Consider the following 21,974-nt stretch of genomic DNA (forward strand, 5'->3'; position numbering starts at 1 on the left):
TGCTGTGGCTCTCTGTATTTTGTAAATCCTGAGAGCCTCATATTTTTCAGACAGTCCCATAGACCATATTGTCCCTTACGTCTGGAACACCAGCACTGTGTCTCATCAGCTAAAATGGCTTCATTTCCAGAGATATTGAAGGTAGGATTCATCCCACCTAATATCACCTGTGTAGTTGTTAGTCCCCCTTTGCCCACTTACGATTAAAGGAAAATGTGGTCATTTTTAAGATGTGATTCCTCTGACCTGTTTTACACATCTACATTAGTCTGAGTTGAATGTGTTCTGGAAGTGCCTGTTTCTCTCAGAATAAAAACCTAAATTTAATCAGACAAATCCCACCCTTCATGCCCAACATCCCTATTCATGTTAGCCTCCCAAATAGTGTCTACAGTCCCAAGAAAAATTAAACCAGGTGAAATTAATTTGCTTTTATGTTGCTGGAAGGACCCCAGGCCTTAGCTGGATTTGACACTGTTTTCCAGGAGCAGTCAGCTTACCTATGAATGCAGATGGGTCAGTGTTGTCTCAGTTCAAGAGGAAGAAGGCAAAGGAACTTGGTCACTGTGCTTTTTTCTTCCTGTAGAGATGGCAGTGTCTATCATTCAGGCAACTTTGGTATGAAAAGTGGGGATCTGTGCTAAATCAGATGGCAAGAATTTAGAGCATATGTGAACCAAGGCAGAAGAAGAAAGAACTTCCCATTCCTCCAAGCCAAAAGCTACACAAAGTTTCAGACAGCTAGTTATGGTTCTGAGTCGACATTCAGTTAATGGGATAAATGGATCCCAGAAATTCTAGGTTTGGTCCAGATTTTTCCATACAAGTTACCAGCAACTCTGAGTTAGGTTTAATGTTAATATTCTTGGATGCTTGATTTAGTTCAGTTAGATCTGCAGCATGTGAACTGAGAGTATTCATATCAGAAATGGTCATCATAACAAGACTTTTATGAGTCTTTACTCCACAATCAAGCTGATTCATGAGCATGTCCTTGCTGTAGGCCCTAAGAGATTCAATTCCAAGCACTCAAACCTAAGTGCTTGAATTTGGAGCTGAATTCCCCCCAGACTGTAGAGATGTGAGGGTCCATGCACGTGTTATGTAGCTAAGCTCTCTTTTGTAGATAAGAGGGATATGGGGCATAGCTCAGTTGTGGGACTCACCTGAACTCCAGCGGCTGATCCAGAAGTATGAAGGAATCCTAATGCAGATATCACAAATACCTTAGGTTATCTTATTGCCTGGGTCACTGTGCTTAGGTAACTAACTGGATTGAGACCAGGAGACAATATAGTCAGTAGTGACCAGCTGACCATGCATAGGGATGCAAGCCAGTTGCCTAAATAGGGGCATCGAGGGCAATTGAGCTACACTAAGTTATCCAGGGTGTCAGCACAGGGCTGGTAAATATAATACAGGACCTACAAGAGACCTGTATCCATCCAGAGCAATAGCGGGAGGCCAGATGGGATGTGTCTAAAATGGCACAGGCCATGTGTGGCCTTTGACATCTGCTTTAGGGTGATGTTGAGTCACTCTTTAGGCTCTGCTGACTGCCTGCGCTAAATCTCCATGGACTATAGCGGATGCTGAGCACCCATTAAACTCATAGGCTGGCACTTGCACTCTGAAGTTGGAACATCTGCATCTCTCAGGGTACCAAAAGATATGCCTTATCTCCTTTTGCTCTCCATATTACATTTGTTTGCTTTTCCAACGCAGGTGGTTTGATCTTACTTCATCAAGTTTTCTATGTGAAGAAAACAGTCTTCCCTGAAGCAAAAAAAGCTTCCCTCCAACACACAGACACATCTCCTCAATGCTGATGTATGTTTTATGTCATGCAGTAAAATTCTCATGTGTCACTGTTTACACATTAGTATGAAGTACAGGATTAGGCTATAAAATGAATGTGCTGATTTCAGTTCCTTTTGTCAACGGGGATAAATTACACCACATGTCAAGGAGTGGTAAAGCCTTGGTGTAGAGCATTAATGGAACTATCCTTTAATACCTAGGTACCATGGCCAACAGAGACTAAACACTTTTTTCTTGATCATAGCACATGCTTCTTAAAAAGCAACAGCTAGAAATGAGCAGAATTAATAGTGCTCAGAGTAAAAAATATTAAAGGAAACCACAAAGACAAAAGGCAGCCTGAGATTTTAATGGTATTTTCAGCTAATTTTTTTACTGTAGGATATGTAATCCAGAACCATTCCAAGCAGGACTTGACATCAATCCCTCCCTGAGCCAGCCTTGAGCCACTGGCTCTTATCCACTGCCAGTCTAGTTCTGACACAGTACTAGTTAGGAGTGAGTCAGACCCTTTCAGTACAAGGGTTTTCCAACAATTGTGAGCTACGGAGGGAAAAGCAGATGCATTACTCCGAGAAGTGGGCTAAACTACCACAAATTTACTATGGAGGATAATAGGATAAGAGCATGTATACCTTAAGCAATACGTAGATCTAACACGTGATTCTGGCTCCAGTGTCACTGATGTTCAAGTACGAAATTGTCCTTTTCCATCTTGCTGAAGCTTCAAGCACACATGTCAGACTTATTTCCATTATCTGTTGGCTCTCCAACAGCTATTTAATTTCTTCTTAGAAATCTAGGAATAATGCTGGGAGCCTTAGCTGTTAGGAAGGATCATCCATCCAGATTAAGACAAAGATGATAGCCTAAAGGATCAAAAGTTTTGAAATAAAGTGTTCCCATTGGCTACCAGGAAAATCATTCTCTAAGGGAAAGCAAACCACACATATTATTAGTATTCAATTAAAGAAAAATAAAGCTAGCATGTTTTTAAGAAAATTAGACAGCGCCTAGGAAGAATGTGCTCTCTTCTTCCCAATCTGAAGAGTAGGTGATTTCAGATTTTGGTAGTGGAATTTTTTGACCTATGAAATGCAGCACATCAGATACGTGGTACAGCTTTCCCTACAAAGTTCTCATTTTACATGATAATCACTAATATTCCATAGGCTTGTTCATACTGTAATTAAATATATGGCAACACAAGGGGCACAACACCTTTAATCTTATCACAGGCCTTGCCTGAAGTGCATGGATCCCTAGTTCATGCTATTTACTTTCACTTCCATTTACAAAAGAAAACATGACTGTGCATCAAGGAATTTACCTACGCTGTCTTGCCACGACACCTATTTTTCTGCTGCAACAGTGAGTTCATGCAACAGAGTTGAACAGATGGAGAAAAATCAAGAAGATTATCTTAAGTTAAGAAATAAGCATTACATTAGAAAAAAAAACTCTTTATGCTAATGCTCAGATTAGTTCCACACTCCACTGAGCAATTCAAGCCTCCTTTTCTTTGGGAACATCACTCAGGGACATGGCAAGTACCACCTTAGGCAAGACAAAGATGATCTATGTGAGGATAAAAGGAGATATCATTCACTGACTAAAGTTCTCAGAAACTGGAATTTGTACCCTGACAATCAGAGATGGTGACTCAGACCAGTGCAGACCTGGATCACCCTCCACAAGTACTTTTGGTCTGAGGCTGGATCTGCTTTTCCCGTTCACATGCTGCACCAAGCAATCCACGTTCAACTCAACAGCTGAGGCTATGCAGCCCCTGGGGCCAAAACTACTTAAGGTAAATTGATTCCTGATGCAGCTTTCCTTTGCTCTTCTCTTTGTGCTTTCCTAGCATCTTTTAGAATTCAAATACTTCCATTTGACACGATCTTTTCATCTTTTAGCAGGTGAGGCCTGCTATTACAATCTTCTGCATGTTGTATAATTATTATAACAGCTCCCTTCGGGCTCAAGTCATTATAACTGTCATTTGATTAGCTTTTTGTCACTGGGTCTTTTAAAGAATGACTGCACCCTTCACACATAACATATGTTAATTTATTTCCACAAACATCCAAGTGTTTCTCAGCTTGACAGTGACTTGATCAGATTTTGTGTTTCTTTTGCACATACTCCCTTCTTCTAACGGATGACCAGATGGAAATTATGATCCCATGACTGATCACATTTTTGTTTATAGTTTAGGATTATCAGCAGATCCAACACATGCATTTAACCTACACACCTGAATCAGCATGGGTTCTTCAGACATCTGTATAATCATAAGATTAACATTCAACACTTAATAGTTTTCCTAGAGATTTTTTATCTGGAGGAAAAAAGTTACTCTTGCTCACCTCTAAGCTATTTCAGTGGCCTTTTACAGGATGCTTAAGATTGTCTTTGGCTTCAGTAAGTGTCTAACTCTTTCAGCTGTGGCTATCAGCTCTGATGGAGCCACACCTGGAACATCTGTAAGCAAAGCACACTCCATTCCTACATTATCTTCTGTTATGAATGTTCTTGAAGAGATTCATATGTTTGAGAAATGCTGATTTCACTTACTTTATCCTGGTAATCGTTAACCTACAACACTCTGACCACAATACCAATCACTTACAAGTTGTATAATATTCCTTCATCTGTGTTTGATCCTATTTGTTAAACTAAGATGACAAGGCCATCAGAGGTTTTAGGTTGCTCTAGGCTGTCGCCAAAAGTTCAAAATGGTTCATACTCATATTTGCACTTCAGTTATTCCTGTCCGGTAAAGCTCAGAAGAAAATCTCAAACAGAATCAGAATTAGCATCCTAGACTTCCCAAGAAGCCACAGAAAGGGTATGTCTGAGTTGGATGTGGTATGCTGGATTGGAGAAGCTCTTGTTGCACCCCACATCAGCAGTGCTGTGCTGAGCCATGTTGTGTACTGCACACATCAAGGCTGGGCTGAGCCTGGAAATCTCTACATGGTTACCCTCTTCCTTCCCTATAAACACAAATTATTGACCTGTGAGAAGCAATTGCCAGGTCTGGTCCTATGGCATGAGCTGTTGTGGTCATTTGATTTTATATAATGTTTTCTATTCGAGCAGCTGTTACCAAAGAACAATTTGGATTACTTCCCTGATAGAAGAAAAATAAAAGAAACAGCACTAATAGCCTCCAACCTTCACTGCTCAGCCTTGAAGCCCACGACTCACACTGTGATGCTGTGACAACCACAGTTTGGTAGAAAGATGATACAAAACTAACCAGATGGTTTGGACATCTGGTGTCATTTCCACCAAAGGAAAATAACTTGCAAAGTGACTCGGTGACTTCGGAGAGTCAGTAACTGTCCAGCCACTAAAAAGTTAATGTTTCCCTCACAAATGGCCAGAATGGATTCGCTGCTTGCTCTGTCCGGTGCCATCCCCCAGAATCACAAATACTCGTATCATCTCAGGTGCATTTGCCATTGGCTGCACAATGTGCAAGCGCACTGCATCAGAAAGGGGGAAATGCAACAGGGGCTTACAAAATGGTCCCTGCCGAATTTTCCAGTCCCCAAAGGGCTGAAGAAAGTGGTTCCTTAAACTTTGCTCACTGACGTGGATGAGTGAGGTTGCGGCGGGGAGGGTTTTCGTGATCTGTTCGGCTACAGAACAAAAATTGTGGCTGCTTCCTGTAAAGGAACAGTCTGCTGAGGCAAAACATGACGTTTCGTGCCCACTTCAAACACTGTGTGCTCCGTCCTGCAGCTTTTGTTTCAGACACCCAACAGTAAGTCGGGTGGAAATAATTAAAAAAAAAAAAAGTGCTAATTTTGTTTTCATTGACATATTTAGGAGCAAACCTCATCTGCATATCAGGCATCTCAACAAGTTACCACCATTTGCTGTCTAAAGAAAATTTTGAGGATAGGAACTGTCCTTCCCTCTGTGTCCTGGGTCATGTGGTCCCAATAAGGGGACAAAGTACAGGGAATGACCTTAAAAGAGGCCCTAGAAAGCCAAAACGACATGCAGTGTTATACCTGTAGTAGTGAGTTAAATGGGTCAGGACACCTTCTCTGTCCCCAAGCCCATTGGCATGGTCTGTCTGGTGTCTACGCCAAGACAGACACGCAAAGACAGACCAACCTCTCACATGCTAGGCCAGCATGCTGAAGGTACATTTGGGACAGTGAACAGGTCTACACGGAGCTGGCGGTTAGGGACCGTGGTGGGAAGGATACTCTTCTAGTCTATCTGCCAAAATAATTACAGAAAGAGGATGCCTGTGTGCCTCTTCCCCATGACGAAAAGTGATTGTATTCCAGACCATGCTTATTATCACACTCTGGTTCATCAAGGAGTTGAATTTCACTGACGAAAAAAGAAGAAGAATGACCGAAAACTCCTTTTTCTTAAAAGCACAAACAGAAAGTCTGATTTTCAGGGAGTTGCTTTGCTCCTGTTGCCTGTCTTGCTCCTCCAGAGCTGAGGGCCACACATCAGGGAAGGCTGATGCTCAGCCCCTGTCGCGGATGGAGTGACGCACTTCAGTCATAAGAAAGAAGTAGCAATATGTTTATTGATATAAAAAAGCGATTTAACAAAGTTTGATAGTGAATGTGACAGTGGGTTAACAAGACTCGATGGTAAGGTTCACTTGATAATTACTGCATAGAGGACAGGGTCAGACAAAACTGTCAGGGAGACCCTCCTGTGGAGTCGCAAGGTTCAGAATGGACACCCTTGCATTCTAAACTCCTTCTCAGGGAGGATCCTCGGCGTGGCTAGTGTGACCTAGTCCCAGACTTGGTCAACAGTTTATGTCTAAAAGATTATATATGCGCAATCAATCTTTTATATCACTTCGCTAAGATTTCAGAGTTTACCATGCTGTTAATCACTTACCGAGAATCTGTTGCAGCAAGAAATCTCTCAACCTCGAGGAGTAACCTTGAGAAGCGTCCCTACACAAGGGGAGATCCTGGTGTGCAGCCCACCGCCGTGCAGGAGAGCTCAGTGGCCCTGGGCTGTCCGCTATTTATGGAGCAAAATAATTGACTCATAGTCATATTTCCATTCCAACTACAAATGTTAGCTTCTTCCAAATTTGGCTTGAGTCAGACATTGACCAAATTAGCCTTTGGCTATTGCGATGCTATCTGTCTCCCCCGAATCCACTTTGAGCCAGATACGGCCATCACGACCAGATGCATCCATCCACTACGACCGCCACTGGTGGTTATCACTTGAGCAGGGTTACTGGAAGTACAGGTCAGGTCGGGGCAAGGGGAGCACACCACCGCAGCTCCTGCTCTGCCGTGATCAAGGGGTCTGAAACCCCCAAGATGGAAAAGCCTGCAAGTGTCCTTCTGCAGGAGACAAATAGCTGCATTTGGGTGTTACATTTTTCCATCTCAAACCAACCCTCGGTGGGCCCAGCAGATAAAGCTTTGCTGCAAGCTATGATACAGCTTGTGTGACAATTTTTTCTTCTGAAGACTCGAATGCAAACGTTTGACACGTGTCTGGTTTTCTAACCACAGAGACAATATCTTCTTCCTCTGGGCTCAGTGGGGAGGCAGAGACTGGAGGGTTTCTTACTCTTCCCTCACCTCCCCTGACTCATTCACCTTCAGAGGTGCCCGGGCAACAGGAAAATAAAGTAGAGCAGAATCCTCCTGAGCAGTTAGTTTGTGGTCTCCCAACCAGTTCCAGCTACGTCTTGGGGCCTTGGTCCATGGGGCTCTGCAGTTTTCCCAGGTGAAGCTGCCCCAGGTCCCAGTGAATCCATAGCTGGGGTCTATCTGCTGGTTCCCATCTTCCCTCCCATGCCTTCACCCCAGGGAAAGGTAACACAGGGCGAAGAAGGCTATTGGGGTCTAACAGGTGCCACTGAATCATCAAAAACAGGGTAAAAGAAAAACAATAAAAATGTGTACCCATACGTCTATTCTTTTTTTTCATTTGCCACAGGAAATAGGCATCAAAGGGCTGTTCTGAGGCACCCAGAGTGAAAGGTGAAACAGAGCTGCTCTCATAACCAATGCACTTTGTGATTCATGATCTTTTGCTTTTCCTAGAAGGAAAATCAAAGATTATGGTACTTGTTTATGAGGAAGCTAAAGAAGAACCACCCTCATGGAGGCCCGGTCAGAGGATTTCAACCCTGTGGAAAAGTCTGTGATTCAGAGCCTTCCTCAGACCTGAGGAGAACCAAACCCATTGCTCCAGATGTCCAGGAGACGCACTGGCCCATTAGGCTACAAGAAACATATAGGAAGAGGGGCAGGATGCTTTCCTGCCCCTGCAGGTGATGCTGGACCCTAGCACAGCATCCCATCTTAAACTCTTCCATGGAGAGAAGCAGTAGTTTAAACTCTCTCCGGCTAGCAAAGCAGCCCAGATCATTTCTTGCCTGCAAGGACTCAGCAACCATTACACTGTCATGCCCAAATCGGCTGTGGTCACACCGCGCAACCAGCTCCTGCATGCTCCTTGCACAAAGATGTCAGATATTTCACTTGGCTCTGGGAGTCATGCTCCCAAGGGAGTCTTGCAGAGTAGAAATGAGGGATCACCATCACAGGAGGGACATTGACTCTGAGTCCCAGGCCCACATCCCTCCAGACCTTTGCAGCCCCCAAGCCAAGTGGTACCGGTTCAGCCTAATGCCAAATAAGATGAGAAGTGATGACTGAGCCTGGTGGGGTGGGTTAGCAGAAGACAGGGAGATGGGCTCTGGCTAATGAGTGGGAGTGTGCGAGGAAGAGAATAAAAGGAAAAGTTGGGATGGCCAGAAGTACTCAGCAACTTGGGCAGGATTCAAAGAAGAAACTCACCCCTCAAAAAAAGAGGAGTAAAAATGTTAAGATGTTGTATTTCTGCTTTTCCAGAATGAAACGTTGGGACTTCAAGCAGCCTGTTTCCTCTGAAAAGTGGGGCTAACTGTGAACACTAGCAGACAGGGGGTTAAATACAGGGGAAATAAAAGAAACCGCTGAACCTGGGGAGGAACAAAACATTTCAGCCTGACTTAAAGCGACCCTCTCTGGGTTGCTTTGTTGATATCCAGAGAATGCCCCTCAATGCCTTCCTCCTCTGAAATCTTCTCTCACTCCTCTCCCGTATTTTTATTTTATTAATTTCAGCTACTGAGCCCAAAAGTTTATGACTGTCCCAGCTCTGTCCACATCTTAACTCAACTTGAGCTCCTTTTCTTTGCTGCTGGAGAGGCAAGCGAGCAGCTGTGAGCTGCAAGCCCTCCTGCATCCAAGCTTCAGTTCTCAGAGAGTGTGAACAGGGGAGCAGCCCCCAGCACCACCAGCACAGTATCCCAGTTGCTTAGGTGGAGGAAGGGCTGGTGCTGGTTGTGGTTTCGTTCAGTGTGGTGCAGAGCCTTGCTCCTCGCTGCTGCACCGTGTCACCACGAGCCATGCGATGAGAAGATGTTTTGGAGAGTCACTGAGTTAGCCCAGGATGCTTTGGCAAAGGTCATGGCTTTGGAAACCAGGTTACGGTGCAAAAGCGATACGGCTTATCTGTGGCAATCAGAAGGAACCAGGGACAAGACAGCTCTGAGAGGTCCTTGGAAGACATTTGTTCAGTAGTGGCTTGGAGCTAAGTAACCCGGCAAAGGTCTACCCGCTTCACGTCCTGGCTACAGCTGTACTCCTGGATCCACCAGGCTCATAACAAAATCTCTTAGAAACCCAGTTCTGCACATATTCCTTTCCCAGACCCATATGTCGATAATAGCAATAGAAGAGTGACAAGAGTAGCAACAGTCAACGCTAACAGAAAGCAGAGCTTTAAACAACGAGAAGCATTCATTAACTATTGAAATTTGGTCAAACAGTTCAGTGAGATTCTGGAGTCACTGGCCTTTCAGATCTCCTGTGCAATAACTACACTCTTGTTTGTGGCGATATTGGTAAATACTTGTATTGCAGGAGGCTAATGCACGTAGTTCTCTTCATGGGTTGTGGTGAATATCAAAAGGTTGCTGGTATGCAAAAAGCAATGAGATAAACTGATGGAAGAAAAATCCATAAAGAGGTATTGAATATAAAGCCACAACTACAGGAAATCTATGAACGGCAAGTCTTGTGCTGACCTACTACTGGTTTGACTTGAGCTCTTGTTCTCACACACCTTCTTGGAAGTATTTATGGGCATCTTATCTGTATTACTTCTGGACACGTGATACTGGGACTCTATAATGAATCTGTTCAATTTCTAAAAAGTTTTGCAAAGACTTGCATACCATGCTGATTAGATACCATTACAGGCTAACACTCCAGCTGGTTATTCCAGCTGCTTGATCATGTCTGTGGAGACATTTGGATATGGCCTCAAGAATAAGGTGATTTACTGACATGCTTATTTTTCACAGGTGTGCACCTAATCTAATATTACTGTTCCACAGGATTTATGTAGGCATGTGTTATACTCTTGAATATCCACATAAACCCGGTGGTACCCCTACATGGGATGCTTCTAGGTAGTACCTGGCCCCACAGACAACCCAAAACTGCAGGCAGGGATGGAAACATCAATTGCCACTCATGTTGATGGCACTGGAAACCTCTTACTACATCCTCAGCTGTGCATGAGGCTTCATGATGCAAAGTTCAGGTGTCACAGTTCTGGCTGTGCTCTGAGGGAATTGCCTCCCAGTTTTTCCTTAATGCATCCTAACCACATTGTCAGGGGTTAATTCTTAATCTGCCAATACTTTCTCTTTCTGACTTTTTAGCTCCTGATTACCATCACACTCTGATCTCTTATCAAGGGATCTAGCCTCCCACAAAGCAAGAATTTCTCTTCAATCTTAGATGGGTCATAAAGTCTTCTATGTTTTCAGCTTCTTTTGATAATAGCTGTTTTAAAGCATCACTCTCACATGTCTTGTCTTGATGTGGAGTGCAGTACTCCTTCCATCCCTGCTGCACGCTTTCATAGTTAACTTCCTCTGCCTGAGTTAGCTGAAAAACATTAAAAGCATAAAGTGTTTTACAGCCAGCTGCTGTCAGAAATAAAGCAACCTTCTGACTGTTTTCCCTTCTGTGGCATGCTTAAGGTGGTGATACAAAATGAAGTAGCAGCTCTCCTCTCCCCCTAAAGGTGCAGTTCGTTTAGGGTTTATAACCAGGCTCATCTTCCAGGCAGTGTATTACAATTTTCATAAGTTTAGTTCACTCCTTATAGCATGAAATGTTCATTAATCACTCCCAAGGAGTGTGCCAGGGCCCCACTTTCTTCAGGATCGGAGTGTCAATTATTTTGCATTGTGCAACTAGGGTAATTTCACACGTGAGAATTACTGTGCAGTAGCGTGTTATCATACATTAGCTACTCCTGATTAATTGTCTGGGTTTCTGTGTTTTTCAGTTCATGTAGCTTGCCATACAAGAGCTTGCCAAATGCAAAGATCGTTGTTCCCTTTATTTAGGGGTAAGCTAAGCAAAGCTACCTGAGATGCCTTGCTCATACCTGGTGGTTTCAGTAAATGTGATGTGGCTACATCTCTGTGTTCATCCTAGTATGCAGAAAATATTGCTTCCAAGAAAATGGCTCCCATCATTGGTGAAAAAATGTGTAAAAGTCACTTTGTGTGTTGATGGGCTTGTTACTGTTTGTGAAATGAGATTCATGACCTGACTTCTGTTGGTATGTGTAATGCACATGTACATGAGATTCCTGCTAGAATAATGTTTAAGCTGCCTGACAGCCCCGTCAGCCAATAAATCAAGGCCTGTAAAGCTCTAGAAAGTTTGTAAAACTGAGGAGAGAGTTTCATTCCTTCAGGCATCTTCCAGTTCCTCAGTGCCTGCAGAGTTAATCTTCACAAGGATTCATCTCCAGCACATTGCCCAAGATCTGATAAGCTGCCAGCATTTTGAGAAGCTTCATTTTTGGGTACTCAGCACAAGAATTCTAAGAAGTGCTCACCTTCAGGGGATGACCCTCAGCCTTTTTTGAAGTTTGTCCCTACCATACACTTCACATGTGGACACAAAAACCCATCAGCAGCTCCAAAGGATTTCTGGAAGTCCTGTCCTAAGAGGACTGCTTGGGTTTCCTTCTTGTCTTGAATTTCCAGGGTTTGAACTCTGGCTCTCTGGACATGTTCAGCGTGAATTAGTTTGACTTTAGGTGTACATGTCTCTGACATTTCATGGCCAATCTATTTCAATGTCAATTTAAATATGACCTCGGTGCTGGTGATCATGTCTATTTAATGTTGCTACTTCCTCTCTAGTGCCCATCTTTCTGAAACAGAACATCAGACATAATATTAAGATCAAAAAGATCTTTCTTATCACCAGGAGGGAAACTTTATAAAGTTCAGTAAGCAAATGAGTCGTTTACGTACTGAAAGAGATTTTTCATGCACTGCCCCTTTTCCCCATTGCACTGTTGCAAATGCATATTGTAACGTCTTTGGATTTTGAACTCAGGATTAACTGCTCACAGGCTAACAGCAAACTTTTGCTAAGCTAGCCGTAATTAAAACTTTTTTTTCTACAATGTCCAAATGTACAGAGTGTTCTAACACCTTTTCTTTTCTATGCCGTTGTTTGGTCTGTGACTCAGATGCATAATTTCCATTAAATGCAATGTGGGTTGAAACCTTATGTAGCCCACTGAAATTCACTGTGTTTCTCATCTACGGTAATTGCTCTTATTTATGCTGTACAAAAATATTCACAGAAAAATATAAAGCTAGACTCATAGGTGGTGTAAGGGTATGTTCAGAGAAATCATAAAATCACAGTAAAACAGGATCTCAAGAGACCAATTCCTCCATCATCTGTCCCAGGTTGGGATCGACCCTACCTATTTCAGTTCTCTATAAGTTTGCGTAATTCCTCATTAAAATCTCCCACAAATTTTTGTACACGTGCAAGTTCATCTGCCTTGTTCTTAAAACCTCAAGTGATGGAGCCTCTGCAATGTGCCTGCAGCAACCTGTTCAGAGCTTCTCGGTCACAGCTGACGAAGCATTATCCCTATTGTCTGCCCTAATTCCCCCTTGTTGCAGTTTAAACCCATTATTGCCAGTCCTGTTCCTATCATTGGAGCCAGTGAACACATATCACAGCAAATGACCTTCAGAATTTTAGGGTTATAATTGCCTTCAGCGTGGAACCTTTTTTACAAAGGAAGAATATATAATCAGGCACTACTTTTTCCCCGTAAGTGTTTACTATCAAAAAGGGAAAGGAAGGAGAGAGAAAGTGATACTCCAAGAATGCCAGAACACTGAAGGACAGCAAAACAGTGTACTATGCACTACCCCATATTACTTCTTATTTAATTAATAACTCCATCCTGCAAACACTTGAACAATTTTATTCCAATAAGCTTGTGGACACATAAACGTTGGCAACATTCATTCACAGAAACATCTTTCTTCCTTTTTAAAGATTATGGGCTGTTCATGGGCTCCAGGTTTGATTTATAAGCCCAAACAGCTGAAGTCTGAATTGATCCTCATATTTCTGTAGAAATATGCTGGAAAACAGCCTTTCCTTGAATTATTGCATTAAAAAAAAAAAGAAAGGAAGAACATCCACACTTATTCAAAAACCTACATGAGTAATAGGTTACCAGAACGTGCCATTGTCCAGTCAATTTTAGAGACTGCATCATCTGTTTTATTTTGGCATGTCATGCTGTCAAACAATCTTCAAAAATTTCACATTTAAGATCTGCCCCAAACATAAATTCTCTTTAAGTGGTGCATTTCAGGAGCCTGTCAAAAAAACCAGGGTCCAATGTGTTCTAGTGAAATTCAGAAGAATGTACATATGCATATACATGCATACACATATATATGCGTGTGTCTATATGTATATATAATTTTTGCAGTTTGAAAGCCAGGTTCAGCCATAAACACTCTAGTCGCTGTTTTTCTCTCTGTAATGGAAAAGATGAGTCAATCGCTACCCCAGTGCTTGGGCCTGAATCTCTTCTCCGCAAAGCTGGCACAAACAGAAGTAACCGAAATGAATTATTTGGAGTTACACCAGCATGAAAGTAGAGCAACTGAGAGAAGAATAATATTCCTTTGTGCATGAAGCTGAAGAGGTTTATTTTAGTTTCATTTATTCCCAGGCTTTTCAGCTGGGAACACTTTTTTTTTTTAACTTCATATGGTGTAACTTGAGGCTGCTATAAAAACTCCTCTATTCTTCTGAAAGTCAGGCTTCCTTCTTCCTTTGTAGCATCCGTAACCCTTGACTCTCTCACAGAAAATGCGTTCCCCAAAGACTCCTCACGAGAATGATTGATTCGAGGTTGGTTTTCAACTTGATTGCATTTTGTGTGACAGGCAATATAAGCAACATCGACCTAATCTTATCACCTGAGGCATGAAAAAACAAATAAATTAAAGTGAATGATTTGCATTTGCTGCAAGCATCTATGGCTGTTTGCCCATAAGATCAATTTTATGGACTCGTTGGCCCCCCATCCTGCAGGACCTGGGAGCCGTACCTACATGGCTTTGTATAAACCCGGTTCTGATTCATCCAGCGTGTTTGGAACCAATGCATCCCATGGCAGCCCAAGCTGCCAGCAGATATCCAGAGCACCGTGTTGTTAGGTTGCACATTTGCAATCCCCAAAATGACCACTGTCACCTTCCTGCAGTTACATCCTTGCATCATTTAAGTCTTTTCTTATGTGGCTGAGATATGTCCACTGTGTGGCCCGTATGCAGCACCACATAAGGGTTTCTCAGGGAGGACAAATGTCACACAAACTTTTGTTGTGTACCTGCAAAGACCCTCCTAGCACTCACGTTGTATTTGTTTTATTGGTGTCATGATGGCTCTATCATCTTTCACTCTATCCTCAGTTACCCGTCACAGTCGACATATGAACCAGCTGATACTATTTGCAAAATGAAAGTGGAAAGAGGAGCTGGAATGAGACCTAAGCACATCCAGAACTGCAAGTCAGGCTTAACCGGTAGACAAAATTCAAAAATCTTTTGGTGATGCATATGTCTGGCAGTAGGTGCTCCTCAGGAGCTCACTCCCGGGACGAGTGTGCGGGCTGAGCCAGGGAGATGGGAGAGCTGGGGCTGCCAGGCTGCAGCCCTTCCACCTGATTTCAGTTCAGATACATTGCACAGCAGACACAGGAAATCGCTACCCAAAAACACAAACCAAAATACACACGGACCTTTAGTTTCATTTTAGCAGTCCCAAAAGGTGGCTGATTCTTGTTAAAATATAATAAAGTATAATATCCGAAAGGCTGGGAAGAGGAGGCACCTTTACAAGAGATGGAGTTGGCAGGAGCCTAATAGATTATCCTCTCCATCCCTCTGTCACAAGGTAAGATCAGCCCTACCCAAGACCTTCTCAATAAATGTTTGTCTAAGTTATTTTGAAAAAAGAAAGAAATATTGGAGTTCCCATCCCTTCTCCATGAAAGTTATTGCAGTGCATCATTAGTCCTAGCATTAAAAAGCTTTTTCAAGGTCTAAATTAATAATACGAGATGAAAGGTTCAATATGCTTTCTCAGTCACAAACTCTACAGAAGTTCCTCTGTAAATATTGTCACTAATCTATCCCTTTTTTTATTATTATGATGCTACTAGGATTATTTCAATGGCAGTGCAATTTGAAGATCTCAGTTAGGGTCAGGACAAAACCGAAGCAAGCCGTCAGTTCAAACCATCAGTCAAAGCTATCAGTCGAACCACAGCCATCAGCCAAACTGAACCAATCTGATCTTCTTGGGACACCTTACACAGCCAAAGGCAAGGTCAGCCCAGGAAGCCACTGGGGATATCTTTCTTAAAAAGCAATGATTCAGAGAAGGATTAGAAAGTACACCCAAATGTCTAATGCAACCAGCCTGTCCTGCAATTTCACGCCAAAATATCTTGTCCTCAGGAGACACAGAGAAGAGATACACCTCTTTCTTTGCCACTATTGGCTTATTTGAAAGCTGCTGCTCACTTCTCTTGACCTAAACATCCTCAATGGCTTCCATCCTTTGCCATGGTCATGTCCCCTACACCCTGATCCTTGTTACCATCCTCTAGCCTCCTCCTCAGAAAATCTTGGAGCCTACCTGGCTCCCACAGCAGTCAAAGAGAGGATGACCTCTAGATGGTACAGCCTTTAAATACAGGTTTCCCAGGCTGCATTAAAGCAGCAGCTTTTCCCTTCACATGGAGTCTGTGCTCAGTGGGACTTGTCCATTGCACCCAGTCTGCTGTATTTTTACTGTTCAAGCAACAAAGTAAGCTTTGGTTGAAAGCATTTCCCTAATACTTTAGTTTCCTCTTCAGTTCCTGTCCCCTTGTTTTGTTTTCTTTAATTTAATATCTCAGGATGATTCAGAGACTCAGAGGAACCCAAGGGGATTGCAGCCACCAAGATTTATTTGCTGCAGCAGCCCTGGAAGTGGCACAAAGCACCAAGCTGTGTGTTGTGCTGTGTTTTAGATCTTGCCATCTCTTCCTGCCTGTTGCTCTGTTTCCACCAGATATTCCCATCCCTGGAGCAGAGTTGGGAGAATGAATGGCAAGAGTGGTCCTGATCTTGTGAAATCAGTCCTCTGCACTGCTTTAAACTATTCTAGCAATGTCTGTAGTGAAAGCCACTGGTCAGCTGTGGGGGAGGGTGGTAAAACCAGCCAGAATTGTTAACTTCTGAAATGTTTATAATTCTGATCCCCAGGCCTAAAGTTTGTCAGCATGAGGATGCCACTATGATACTGTTGAAGGTGCAAAGTGGAATCAACAGAGTAAAACTAGTATAAATTTTCAAATGGACACTCTTATTTTGGTGCAGGTAATCTTGTATTGTAAAGTAAGTCCATGAAAGCAAGTTAAAGGCAAACCAAAATATATCAGCCCATCTGTGAAAGAAATGCATCTTCCCAGCAATTTGTATTGACAAGACTGTATTATGTTAATTAGCTTGGTAGTCAACAGCATTGCACGCCTTTTAACCTTTGCATTGAACTTCTCAATCATATTTTTTTCTCTCTTAAAAAAGAAAAAGCAACGTTGGGGAAACATGCGAAATCTTGTATGACTCCAGAGAGCAGCTGGAACACAGATAAGTTTCTACTTACAGAAACCTTTCTGTGAAAGACTTTTAAGCTGGGCTTCCATGTCCACTACTTAGTAATTTTTTTTCCGCCTTAAATCTGTCCATTGTTCTAATAAAAACATCACCTCTCTCTACAAACCTCGTGTTACTTATATCCTCAGGACATCAGGGCTACAGAAACACTCCTATTAAAAAGTCAAATGAATAATACATTAAGGAGGATTACTTTGTAAACATGTCTTTCATGTCTTGTGTTTACTTACTTGTAAAAAAACATGAAAGAGCAAGCTTTGCTTTACAGCTCAGGAAAGGTGCAGAGAAGGATGACAAAGATGATAAAAAAGTGGAATAGCAGCCCAAGGAGGAACAGATGAATGACCTTGGACTCATTTCCAGGCTGAAGAGGTGGCTGAGGATGAGAAAGGTCTATCACACTTCTATCCCTCTCCTAAATGGTTTTCTATGGTTTGACATCAAACCAACAGACTGCAAGGAGCATTCCCGTAGCAGCTCTCCTGGCTCTGCAGATGCTGTAAAATGAAAGAGGGACAGGGAATAAGCTCAAGGGGTGGGCTGCTGTTTGCAGGCTTCACACCCACCAATATAGCCTCATGTCACATCCCAAGGCATAAAACATTTGCTGTCAGGTTCCTGCTATGAAGCACAGCTCTAGCAGGTTCCACTGCAGCTTTATTGTTGTGACCTTGACATGAAAGCAAGATAAGAATGGTATGGAGATAATAAAGACAACACAAATAACAAACCTGTCTCAGGACCATGGGAAGATAAGACATGTCATGGAGAAGAGCCGGGGCCAAGTGCAATGTAGTGTGGACGTAGCCAGGAGCCAGTCCCAGGACAAGCAATTGGTGCCTGTTTTGATTCAGCAGTCTAGATGTAGCCACTGGTGCAGGAACAGGGATTAATAAACATTTTTAGATGTATCTCCACACAGCAAAGTGAGACCAAAGGCCAGAAGGGACCAAATTCTGGTCAAGAAACAATCTTGACAGAGGCCCAGGTAAGGGCAGTCTACAGCAGAAAAACCACCTTTTATTCTTTGCCCCATCTGTGGCCCAAAGCCTCCCTTTAAATGCTGGAGTTGACTCCCAGTTCCGTTTTCCAAGGCACCTCTATTTTTCAAACATTATTCTCCTGTGTTTCTAGCCACCTCTGGCTGTGCTAAAACATTTTGGCAATGCAAACACTGTGGTTCCTCAAGAAAGGCCAACAGACCTGTAGCACACTGTGCCCAGTGCCATAAGGGGACCTGTTATCCTGCAGCAATGAAAACAATTCATTATAATAATTAAATCAGCGCTTCATTTCTCAGTATGATTTTATTCTGCCTGGCTGTTGGCCTGCAATGGCACCTCTGGGATTTATTGCAGTGTTGCACATTGCTGAGGGAGGTATCTTTGCTGTCTCCCAGCCTTACAGGGCAACACTTCCTCCAGAGCACATGCTTGGTGCCACGTCTCAGCATCGTTTCACGTAGCCATGAGGCTTGTGGACCCATGTCCTGTGTCTGTCCCTTGCTCCACACCTTTGGGACAGTTTGAAGATGAGACTGAGGGCTCTGAGTATTTCACATTTCACAGAAAGACGCAGACAGGAGAAGATGGAGACCCATGCCCACCTACAAAGGCTGCGGTTGTAAACACAACCCTTATTAGACCTTGGAGAATCCACACGGGAGAAACCTCTGTGCCGCTGCTTGGGCCCTGCAAGTGGGTGAAAGAAACCAGTCCCCTGCAGCAAATCCACAGGTAATTTATGGAATGACTTCTTTCTTCCTTAAACTGTCAGCTTGGAAATGACTCACCCCAGCGCTGCATTCTCCTTCTGTGGGAAAGGGGGAAACTGAGGCAGGGAACTTGCTCTGTGCCATCAAAGGGAAAAAGACCCCAGATTCCCTGAGCTGGGTGCTTTAGCCCCCACATCGCACCACCGTGCAACAATTTAATCCGTACAATTGCCAATCTCTGCTTTCATGGGACAGTGGCTGCAGGGGATGGTTACAGAGAAGGAGCCTCAAAAACCCCTTTCAGCAGCTCTCGTGTATTCTGCCAGCATCTGGACAGCCCACAGTTTCCCCAGTCTAAAACAATTCCCCCACCAACAGCAAATGTTCATTTCCTTGAGGGGGAGGTTGATGTTTTGGGGAGCGGAGGAAACCAGTGTACTTGACTAGAACGTGGGAGGTGGCTAATCAGAAAAGATCATGGTAGAAATCATCAGTGAAAACACAAAAGAAGACAGGATGTTATCACCACCAGACATGATTAAGAGCATTGTTAGGGTGTCAGAGAACTGGTCAATGTATTTATTGCCTACCAGGAGAATTAAGCTGCAGGATTTCAGTTTATACCCGAGAATACAAACTTTTTTCTAACTGCAAGTTTAAGATTGGAAAGTGGGAGGGACATATGAACCCAAGCCATATCCTATATTTTCAATGAGCATCAGACAGCCTTTGAGTGAGGGAGTTTGTATGATTGCCTTCCATAGACTGTCAACTTTAAAAACGAATGATGACAGGGTACTACAGGCTAGAATCAATAAGTGCGGGGAACACCTGGAGATGAACTTTTCAGTGAAGAACATGGATCATGTTTTATTTGCCCTCTTTATTTCTGTATTTCTGTGGAACACTCCTAAAGCAATCATTAATCAATCGAATTCTCACGAGAAAGAGTCAGGGCTTGTTTCGCTTACCTAAACTTAGGTGCCTGGAGCCATCTGAGATGCCCAGGGTATCTGAGATATTCAGATAAGGCTGGCTACGTAGGACATGTGCCTTTCTGGATGTGTGGCTAAAAGCTGAGCGTGATAGCATGATACTCAGGCATGTCTAAAATTGCAGTAGACACCTACGACAGAGTAACTGTTTGGCATCCTCAAAGTCCAGGCACCCTGCTACAAAATCAGCTCCATTTTCTGTCAAGAATGTGACATTTAAGAGCAATCCAGCAAGTGATAAGCCTGTAAATGCAGAGAAAATTTAAAGAGCAGTCTGGCACTTCACAGCCAACCAGCTAGTCCCTAAAGTAAAGTATTTTACTAACTTTTATTTTAAGCTTTTCTTTAGCAAACATAGCATGTCTGAATACAAATTATCACAAAGATCAAGATGTTCAGATCTGAAAATACCTCAAAACAACTGTCTGCTTTAACCTTTGCATATTTTACAAATTTTTTTCCTTACAATCAGATTCCACCCACTAAAGGATTTTAGAAGCACTGGAAGGCAACGCTTCTATAGAGGGTATTTGTTAGAACATAATATCTGCTATAAAATGTAGCTGGGAATTATTAGAAAGTGTCCTGAAATAAATGTTCTTCGTTAGACCTATGCTAATTCAGAGGATCATATCATGTTGAAGCAAGAAAGTATAGGCAAATAACATCCGTCTCATAACTAGAAAATGGCCCCAAGCCTAAAAGTTCGAGTCTGGATCTAGATCTTACACCTCATGAAGAGTCAAGAGTTCCAGGCTTGGGATCTTGCTGAATAAAACATCAGAAACAAACTAGAAAGAAGACTAACAGCAGCACAGAGAGGTCCCAGCACCCAGGGTCTCTGACGAGCCCAGTGGGCTAGTCAGGAGTGGGGGCACAAGTATCAGATAAATTCAGCGATCAGGAGAGGGAGGTCATACATCAAGTCTCTAGCAGCTACGAGAATTAAGTGCAGATGTACTATAACCATCCACTGGTCCTTTAACTGCATAACTGACATTTCTGTCCCAGCTGTTCAGTATACCAGCCACATTTACCAAGGACAGGGTGGAATGTGGTGAGGACAACTAGAGGTGGACAGCCACATCTTCACAGGAATGGATTTACTTGGAAAGTTCACAGGACTTCAAATCCCTCCCTTTGCTTTCCCCATTAGCATGCTGCCAGAACAGATGTTCTCATACCACGCTGATTTGCATACCATAGATTTACACCAGCCTGCGGCTGTTCATCAGAGATATTTATACCCGAAGGAAACAGCACTTTGGGGTGTAGAAATGACAGCACAGACTGCAAAAAAAAAAAAAAAAAAAGTGAGGTAAACCTGTTGTATGTGGTGTTGGCTTGGTACCCACAGATGTTGAGGTCCAGCCTGGAGCCTACCCTTCAAGAAAGGTGTGGAATAGAAGAGGATGGCAAGAAAGAAATCGGAGGCTAAGAAAACATTATCTACAAGGAAAAATAGACTGAATTGTAGCAATTTACCATTAAGACAAGACAAATCCAGTGCAGGCAGGAGGGTGCCCAATCTCTGAGAGCTACTAAGGGCAAATGAACTAAGGAAAATTATAATAGGTCAAGCACATGGTAATACTTCCTTCGATACTCTCAGCCTCCAACAACTTGACTTTCCAGGACTTCCTAAGCCAGAGAGGGTCTACTGGAATCTAGTAACCCTCAAGGGATTTTCATCTGTGTATTTGTCTAAGTGCTTTTTGACCATGCCTAAGCTTTCAGTGGTCACAACATCCTCCAGTGAGAGGTTTCATAACTTAATTGCAAGTCTTGCATGCTACATGAAGAACTACATCTGCATGTTTGCTTGAATCTATTTCTTTCATGCACTTTGATGACAACGTGATGTTCTTGTACTAGAAAAGGCTGTGGGCATTCTTTTCTTACACATTGTCTTGATGGTACTTATGATTTTATAGGTCTGTGTCATATCGCAGGATAAGAAGTCAGAGGCTTCAGCTTTATTGTGATGGATTTGGGTTGGATGTTAATGAAAGATCATCTTTCTAGTGGTAAAGAGAATGAGATGCTGAAATAGATTGTGTGGTAAGAGGATTAAGCTTGATTGCATATGTGTCAAGAAGGCAGACAATCAATGTTGTTCATGGTGCAGTTTATCCCACTCTGAAGTAAATGTCCACCTTCAGTCAATTAAATTGCACTTTAAATTCTACTGACTATTGACTAGATCTCCAATGACAACCATGCAGCCTCAGCAGCCTCCTCACAGGGAGATAACTAATGTTAGAGAAGAATCCCACTCATTTGAGTCAACCCAGGCAAAGTAGGACTGCCAAACTTCCATCTTTAGCAAAACTGTAGC

The sequence above is a fragment of the Harpia harpyja genome, chromosome 6 (genome assembly GCF_026419915.1).
Source record: "Harpia harpyja isolate bHarHar1 chromosome 6, bHarHar1 primary haplotype, whole genome shotgun sequence".
Lineage (NCBI taxonomy): Eukaryota > Metazoa > Chordata > Aves > Accipitriformes > Accipitridae > Harpia > Harpia harpyja.